The following is a 9,179-nucleotide window of genomic DNA, read 5'->3' on the forward strand; positions in this document are numbered from 1 at the left end:
AGATTCTACGAAAAAACTGTGCTGACCTCTAAGTGTTGCTGCATGCTTGCAGTGTGTGTTAAATTATTGAAAATCGCCCCGAGTGCTTTCTGCTGTTAAGAGCTGTGACCTACGGGATAGCACGCTTCAGCCTCCCGCCACGCGTAATCTCCCTCCATGTAAGCCATAGTAAATGCTCCTTAATGTGTGCAATTTAGCTGCAGATGGGTTGGAGGTTGCACACCCGTGCGGGGGGGGGGGGGGGGATCGGCAGCCAAACGTTGCTCAAGCGAAGGCAGGTGTGTCCTCCTCTGGGCCTTTTGTTCTGATCTAGGATCAGGTCTTTCGTTCACAACACCCCGGTTCGAACCATATGGATGAAACAAAGCTGATTTCAGATCAGCCTGGCAGAGCAGGGCCAGACCCTTGCGGACGCAGGTGGAGGCTGGTGTGGATTGATTGAGCCCCTGGCCTGGCGTCCAGAGGGGATAGGAAGAGGGTAATGGGTGTGAGCGTGGGGACCAGCTGGGCTAATGAAATGGGACCAGTCCTTAATTGGGGTGCTCCTCTCTTTCTAGATGTTTTTTCTGGCTAGTCTCCCAAACATCCCCTTTCTCATACCATCCGCTTCCTAGTTGCCCCCTGGCACCATCCTGCGTTAACCTTTGTCCCCTTGTTACTTAACAATCTGCTCTTCCTGAAAAAGAAGTCCAATAGATTTGGCCCCCCCCTCCTCCCAAGCAGCCCCCGGTCGAAACGAAGGCCGATGTGGAGTGTCGTCCAGACAGCTGGCGTGGGAGTTCCCCAAGGCCCTCCACTGGGGCCGGCGAGGATTTATCGTTTGCGATCTCGGGCTGCAGCTCTGAAGTGAACCAACGCCTCATTTTATCTTCTTGGACGTGCCCGACATGTGTGCCGAGTTGCTGCATTTATTGCCGGGCTATTTTTGGCACAGGGCTTGCGTCCAAATGCATTAATGCTGGAAGAAAAAAAAAAAAACATGTAGTAGCATGGTTTCATTTTCTAAAAGCTGTGCAGTCCGCTCACCCTGTAGGTTTACTGCAGGTTGTTCACACCGTCTCTGCTCTCCTTCTGCTGTGTGGGGCACATTCATCCGGCCTCATTTTCAACTGGGTGCACAGAGCGGACGGGCAGTTCATTAATATTTCCTAACAGGACGCAAACCGCTCTCTGGTATCCCTTGTCCAGGAAGGATGATTACGATCTTTCCCAACCTGTCTGTTTAAGGGAGATGTAATGACCCCACATTTGTAGACACAAGAGGTGTTTTACTTTGGACTTCCAGAGTGAAACAATACGACAATACTACCATTAGATATAAGTAAATGATGATATATGGGTCCTTGAATTTCCATTGGGTATGAAAAATGCTACACAAATAACCTTGTCTTGTTTGTATGTATCTGTATGCTAGCTAAACATGCACCGTGAATATAAAATTGCAAAATTCAATAAAATAAGGATTATTTATACAGTTGTGATCAAATTTATTCAACCCCCAATGCTGCGAAGGGTTTTATGGAATTCAGTGCACATTTGTAATTGTGTTCATAATGAAATCTTACAAGGACTTGTTAAAGAACTAAATGCAACTAAGATAGCATCAATTTTTTTTGTCATAAAGTATTAAATGGCCTTTTTGTGATTTCTTCATTGACACAATTATTCAACCCCTTTACGACTACCACTCCTAAGAACAGAGGTTCATTCCAGTGTTTTCCATCAGGTATTGAAAACATCTGTGGATGTCAACGAGCAGCAATCAAGCATGATAAGCACCAATTAGGCAGATTTAAAAGGACTGTGATACTCAGCTCCTTCTAGACATCTACTGGTGTGTTTCCAAGCATGGTGAAGGCAAGAGAATGGTCCCAGAAGACAAGAGAAGAGGTTATTGCTCTTCACAAGAATGGCAATGGATATAAAAAGATTGCGAAGTTGTTAAATATTCCAAGAGACACTATCGGAAGTATCATTCGCAAGTTCAAGTTAAAGGGCACAGTGGAAACGTTACCTGGTCGTGGCAGAAAGAAGATCCTGACCGCGACTGCTGTGCGCTACCTGAAGCGTAATGTGGAGAAAAATCCCCGCGTGACTGCTAAGGAACTGAAAAAAGACCTGTCAGATGTGGGCACTGAAGTTTCAGCTCAGACAATAAGGCGCGCACTGCATAACGAAGACCTCCATGCCAGAACGCCCAGACGCACCCCCTTGCTGACTCCAAAGAAACAAGAAAAGTCGACTGCAGTATGCCAAAAGTCATGTGGACAAGCCACAAAGGTTTTGGAACAGTGTACTGTGGTCAGATGAAACTGTTTGGGACAATGGACCAGCGCTATGTTTGGAGAAGGAAGAACCAGGCTTATGAACAAAAGAACACCTTGCCTACTGTGAAGCATGGCGGGGGGTCAATTATGCTTTGGGGCTGTTTTGCTTCTAATGGTACAGGAAAGCTTCAACGTGTGCAGGGTACCATGAATTCCCTTCAGTACCAGGAGATCTTGGAGGAAAATGTGATGGAGTCAGTCACAAACCTGCGGCTTGGGAGACGTTGGACCTTCCAACAGGACAATGATCCGAAGCACACATCCAAGTCCACTAGAGCATGGTTGAACATGAAAGGCTGGAACATTCTAGAGTGGCCATCGCAATCACCAGACTTAAATCCAATTGAGAACCTCTGGTGGGACCTAAAGAAGGCAGTTGCAGTGCGCAAGCCTAAGAATGTGACTGAACTGGAGGCTTTTGCCCATGAAGAATGGGCTAAGATACCCATAGGTCGCTGCAAGACACTTGTGTCAAGCTATGCTTCACGCTTGAAAGCTGTCATAACTGGAAAAGGATGTTGTACTAAGTACTAAAAAATAATGTCACTAGGGGGTTGAATAAAACTGATAATGATTGTGAGCACAGTAAAGACATTTGTGGTTATTCCATCATAAATATTATGTTATGTTTGTCTAATTTATAAGTGCCTCTTTGATATAATTGTAAATAAGATGACTGAAATGATCAAAATCAATGTCAAACTGGCCAAAACACTTTATTTCAGTGGGGGTATGAATAAATTTGATCACAACTGTAAACATGTAGGCGGGCGCATCGGTACTGAGCCCAGGGTACAAGTTCTTGGACCAGTTTTGGACCAGTTCTGTTTTGGTCTGCAGTGCTTCCCAAGGCTTCAGAGCAAACCCTGGCTTCTTCTGAGCACCACCTGTCCCCACCTCCAACTCCACTCCATCCACCCACCTCCACCCCCCTCCGTCACCTCCAAAGGGAGCTGCTGTATTCTCAGCCTCAGCCATGAATACAGATAAGTGCCGTGGGTGGGTGTGATGAAGCGTCCCACCCAGCAGGCGTCCGTCCTGCTACGCTGTCACTATCTTAATATTTTATATAAACATCCCAGTTTTTTTCTCCGTGTTGCCTACCTCTTCTAATCAAACAATCTGCTTTGAGTCTTTTGTTCTCCCATGTGAGAACATGGACCATTTTTCTTTTGCAGCCCTATGCAACACTATATTGATAGATACGTACTTAAAAAAAACCCTCGTGTCTGAAGCGGTAATATTCGGAATATATTACAGAATGTGCTCGTCGTTACAGATGAGTTGTCGTAACCCTGTTTAAATCTTAATCTCCTGTCAGCGTGCAGGAATGAGATCTTTCACTGGGAGCTCTTCTCAGAATTGTTCAGCAACATGCCATGGAGCTCTCCCCTCGAGACCGTCCGTGTGTAGCGGCGGCCGTAGCTTGCACGTTAGCAACCGCGCATCCCAGCGAGCGTCTCCAAAACATCTTTGGTGTCAAAAGCCAGAAAAAAAACCCCTGCAATCCTTTGACCCGTTCGTCACGTGCAGTGGTGTTGCCTTTTCTCTTTGGTTTTTTGGGGTTTTCATTTGGCCCCGGTTGAGTTGATGCAGAATTCCTCTACTCAGTGGAGCTGTTTTATGTGGGTATAAGAAGCCTCCAGTCTTGACTGCAGGCACCTGAATAATTTGAACCGTGGAGCCGGGCCGGCCGGACCTGCCAACGGTCCTGCGTTGTTGCTCTGTCCTGCACGCATCTCCTCACAGATTTGTCTTGCACCACTTGCCTATGGAGCAATGTGCTGTGGTGTTTCAGAGGTGTTTGCCTCCCTTTTAGAGGGGAAGAGTCCAGGGTGGGATCAGGTGGTGTCCTCCAACACCACCCCCTCCCCCAGCACGGAGATTCACCCACAAGGAGGGCTTTCTGAGCACAGGTTCACCCCTAGGGCCGTATCAGAGTGGCACTGCAGATAAATAAATGATCAGGCAGAAAACATCAAAGCCTGTGTGCTGGATCTGGCTTCAAAGGGAGTATGCACCTGTATCTACTCTCCCATTTGAGAGTAACATGCATGCATATATGTGTAGGGCTGTCTGTGTGTATGGTTTTCTCTCTCTTTGTGTGTGTGTGTGTGTGTGTGTGTGTGTGTGTGTGTGCGCGCATCCTCTTGGCCTTCCATTTCTGGTGGGAGAAAAGTTTAGCTGATCTGCCAAGCAGTTCTAATCAATCATCATCATCCACCTGTCCAGCACACACACATACACTCTCTGTCTCTCTCTCTCTCTCTCTCTCTCTCTCTCTCTCTCTCTCTCTCTCTCTCTCTCTCTCTCTCTCTCTCTCTCTCCTCTCTCTCTCTCTCTCTCTCTCTCTCTCTGTCTCTCTCTCTCCTCTTTCCATCTCCCCCTCTCTCTGTGTAACCAAGCGAGAGAGTGTGTGTGTGTGTGTGTGTGTGTGTGTGTGTGTGTGTGTGTGACTAATGCCTCCTCTCCCCTGATCTGTGCCTTTTCCCTACACATTCACCCATAGAGATAAAGGGCCGTGCTCCTCCACTTTCAATGCCTTCTTAATCATATTCCGCCATCTATTCTGTTAGTTAGAGGTAAAGTCTTGCTTTTCTAACATCTCTCCCTCCCTCTCATTCTCTCTCCCTCCCTCTCCCCTTCCTCCCTCCTCCTCCTCTCCCTCTGCAGCTCCGCCCCTCAGGACTCCACTCCCTCACTGGTTCTCTGTCCTGGGGAATGTTCTTCCTCTAACCACTCCTGCTCTACTAACCAATAGGTGTGTATGAAGCTGACCTCCGTGTGAACCGTAACGACCGAACCCTCGTCATCACCCTCCCCGTTACTCCCCCTGACGTGATCGTTGCCATCATCACACCATCGTCGGCTGCGGAGCGAGAACCGGCGAATCGCTTAGCATGGCTGCTGTCGCCGCGGCAACGCGGACCATTACATGTTTGTCTTGTGTCGAACGGCTGGTTGTCTGCGGAAACGTGAGCCGGCGATAAATCGCGTCGTCTGAAATCACGTGACCGTTGCCTTCACCACGTGCTCCACATCCTGCATCATTTCCTTCCTGTCTGTGCCATGAGGAGCATGATGTCTCAAAGAGTTGGTGTGGAAACGGTTCTTAAGTCGGGTCTTTCTGTCCTGCTTTTGCCCCGCCCCTTTCCCCTAGCGCGTGGGCGGGGCATGGAGGGAATACGACGCTCGCTCTGCCGCCAGCATCCCTTGCCTCGGTGAAGGAGCAGGAGGCGCGCTTTCGAGCGGCTGACCCGTGCGCTGGAAGAGGAGAGCCAGGACACGCCCCCCCTGCGGCTGGACCGCGACCACCCCACCCTGGCAGCAGGTGGTGACGCAGGTAAGGCGGAGCCACTGGCCACGCCCCCCCTAACGTGTCTGTGGAAACGTAGTCCCCCACGTTCCTCCTCTCGCTACCGGATTAGGATGGTTGGGTTCAGCCGAGTCACTCCTGCAGGCGTCGTGTGCTACCATGACTCGTCATCTGCTCCGCCCCCATCTCCCTCGCTCTCTGTCTGGCCACTCCCACTCCTCCGCCATGCTTTCTCATGTCATCCTTGCTTGTATGTGTATCTCTCTGGGGACACAGCGAAGGGACCCCTCAACCTTTCCTCCTGTTTCCCACATGCTCCAGGCACTGTGTGGGGGCGCTGGTTCCCCCCCCCCCCCCCCCCCCCCCTTCAAAATATCAGTTATGGTGGCATTTCATTGGCTCTGCATCTAGGCTCCTCCTCCAGACCAGGGGCAATGCCCCAGGCACTGGCTTCCACACTCATTAGTATGCCAAGGTCAACAGTTCTACACTTCCAGTATGCATGCACCAAGCTTGTGTGTACACACACACACACACACACATCTGTCTCTCACCACGTTTGTTCAGTGGGATGCTACATCAGAGTCTGGCCTTCGTTCTCTGCCTCCAGTTCGGGGTGGGAGTTAGTCAAGGGTCCGGTCTAAGGCCCTTCCACATTGCAGGGTCCAGGTGGCCTGAAAGTTTGACACATTAACAAGAAGTTGAGGGTGCTGTAAAAGCATCGCCCTTCAGACACGGAGCTGTGGCTGACACACCGATATCGGGCCGGCACACGTGGAGCCGTGAGTTTGGCAGTAGAGTGCAGCGCTCGTGGGGATCCGCACGGATCTTTGGATAAACCACGCTCCAGTGTTCTGAAGGGTAGAGGACACGAACCACTGAATCAGCGAGTTACTGTAGCTGTGAATGGTCCAGATGACTCACGCAGATGACTCTGCTGGCTGGGGAACAGCTTTAAATGGAAATGCTTGCCAACTTCTCATTGACTGAATAGTGAGGACTTACCTCGTGAAAGAGATGCAATTCTCATTCAAGTGAGATTCTTATTCTTAAAGGAACAGTGTACCCACAAATGGCAGCAGGACATGACAGTAACAACAACTGGGAGGACTTGTACATATAGCTCATTTACATAATTAATGTTAACAGCATATATACTAACATTGTGATGCTAATTTTTACCAGAGCTTTTACTTTAATGGGGCATTAATTTTAATATAGAAAAGATCAACAGCTTCTCTGGTTATAAATTGGCAGTTTCACCCAGTTGTGTTCAATGTAAATACCAGCGAAAGAAACTGAAGCGAACACCCCTTAGGTAATGCTCCTGGCCTTACCACGTGTCGCAGAAGCCCCGCCTCCTGTCTCTCATCACTGGCCGTGAGTGGACAGCCTGCTGACGTGGGCAGTTTGACCTTCAGTGCAGAGGCCAGCAGAGTGGGACCTACAGCAAACCATCGTCCTTCACCACTTTACCACAGAATCTGTAACCAGTGTAACCAGAGACCAGGTCAAACATTCCTAAGCATTTCAGAGTTCTTTGTTTTTTGCCTAGCGGACCACCCACACAAAAATCCGCTTTCCTTTTTGATCTGGAAAAGAGCGTGTTTAAAACCTAGAGATGGAAGTTTGTTTTGTGATCCCAGGGGGAGGAACGCCGTCCGTGTAGACGGCAGTAAAAATGTAAAGTAGAACACTGGCTTCCTTCACCAAGTCACTGTTGCCCATGAAACGTATGGATGTTCAGCCAGGCCTGTGACTCCGCCCCCTCCTCATCCTCCCCCCCATCCACTCTGCCTCTGTTTCTCCACGACCACAATGGGGGCTCAGTGTCTGCTCCCCCCCCCCCCACCCCCATATTTGCCCCAGCCCTTGCCTCGTAAATCACCCCTCTTAACAATGACCCCCTTTACCGGACGCTCACACTCCCTCTCCATCACTTCCCATCGGGTCGCCGGGGAAATTTTGCGCCTCTTGCGAAATGTTTAAACTGCTTGCGATGTTTGTTTTAGGCAGTCACCTCATGCTCTTTGCTGTCTGTCTGTCGTTGTAACCCCCCCCACCACACACACACACACACACACTCACACACACACACACACACACACGCGCAAGAGGTTACCATGTAACCTCAACCCCTAAAAAATAGCTTTTCATTGCTGATGAGGGGATATGTGACTCTTGGGCCCTTTGGTAGATACCAACACAAGGAGCATTGTTGGAGAATCTTCATGATTTTGGGTTAATGCGGTTGTGGCTGAGCCGGTGGAGCGGTAGCCTCCATCAGCACGGACTCCGTCCTAGCCGTCCCAGCTCCGTGGAGACAGCCACAGGTCCTCAGGCACGCCCAGGGCACCAAAACCTGGCAGCGTGCCAAGACACCTCGGTCATTTTCTCTACGAGCCCATTAAGCCTGCGTTAAAGGATCCAGAAATGGCCTGTGTTGGTTTGCGAGACCTCGCGTCGTGTTCGAGCCAAAAAACCCGGCCCAAATAATACGAGACGGGAGTGCTGCGTCTGAAGTGTCTACTGGCACGTTCGGGGGGCTTTAAAATCAGGGGTGTTTCCTTTACGAGAAGTCCCCCGCACCCCCCTTGAGGCAAGTGAAGAATGTGACCCCGGCTCTTGGGTCAAAACGTTCAGAAGCAGATCGGGCTGCAGGCCTGGTCTCCTCCACCGAGCTGATTCAAACCAGCCGAGGCGGTGGACTTCGTACCAGCGGACCAGCAGGCCGCCTCACGGGATGAGGGGGCGTGAAACCCGTGTTCAACGCCGTTGGGTTGTCTGCTCTACGTGAACGAGTGTTCTGGAACGTTCTGGAGCTTCGAAGGCTTGTCCAGAAGGTTTTAATGGCACTGGGTGATTTTGTAATTGTGTGTGTGTGTGTGTGTGTGTGTCTTGGAAGTCCCAATGCCAGCATCCTGTGCCAAGCAGGAGGTGTCTCCAGAAGAAAAAAAAGCATTCCTTTGTGCTTTCAACTTTTTATTCAGACACAGATCATGCCCTTGTTTGTGTCCAGTCCTGTCACAACCTAATAAACTGTCTAATAAAACCTTTTGAATAACTGTTTGTGTGAGACTGAGAAAGACAGACGGACCCTTGCTCTTCTTCTGAAGTCTGTCCTGAGTTTGCTTCAAGGGATGTTACTGGGCCTGGTGCATTGCTGTGTGGACCAGGGGAGCGTTAGTGAAACGGAGCGCTGTGATTGGTTGCAAGCATTGCTGTGTGGACCAGGGAGCGTTAGTGAAACGGAGCGCTGTGATTGGTGCAGACTGACTGGAGTAGATAATGAAGGCTGGGATGAGCAGAGGCTTCGGTCAGAGCAAGGAAAGGCGTTAGCTGACTGACAGCTCTGGGGTGTGTGTTGTGTGTGTGTGTTGTGTGGGGGGTGTGTGTGTGTGTGTGTGTGTGTGTGTGTGTGTGTGTGTGTGTGTGTGTGTGTGTGTGTGTGTGGTGTGTGTGTGTGTGTGTGTGTGAGAAAATGACCTTTCTTTTGTGTTTGTCCTAAGAACAGTTTTTGATGGATGGATGAGATA

General features: G+C 49.8%; 1 long non-coding RNA gene across 1 annotated transcript in view; it reads left to right on the forward strand.

Annotated features, from left to right (window-relative positions):
* Nucleotides 1-5,606, forward strand: part of LOC143500503 (uncharacterized) — a 31,084-nt gene extending 25,478 nt beyond the window's left edge. The window contains exon 3 of the long non-coding RNA XR_013126818.1: nt 5,488-5,606. This is a non-coding gene — a long non-coding RNA (uncharacterized LOC143500503). The remainder of the gene's footprint in view (nt 1-5,487) is intronic.
* Nucleotides 5,607-9,179: the final 3,573 nt, after the last annotated feature.

The sequence above is a fragment of the Brachyhypopomus gauderio genome, unplaced genomic scaffold (genome assembly GCF_052324685.1).
Source record: "Brachyhypopomus gauderio isolate BG-103 unplaced genomic scaffold, BGAUD_0.2 sc154, whole genome shotgun sequence".
NCBI lineage: Eukaryota > Metazoa > Chordata > Actinopteri > Gymnotiformes > Hypopomidae > Brachyhypopomus > Brachyhypopomus gauderio.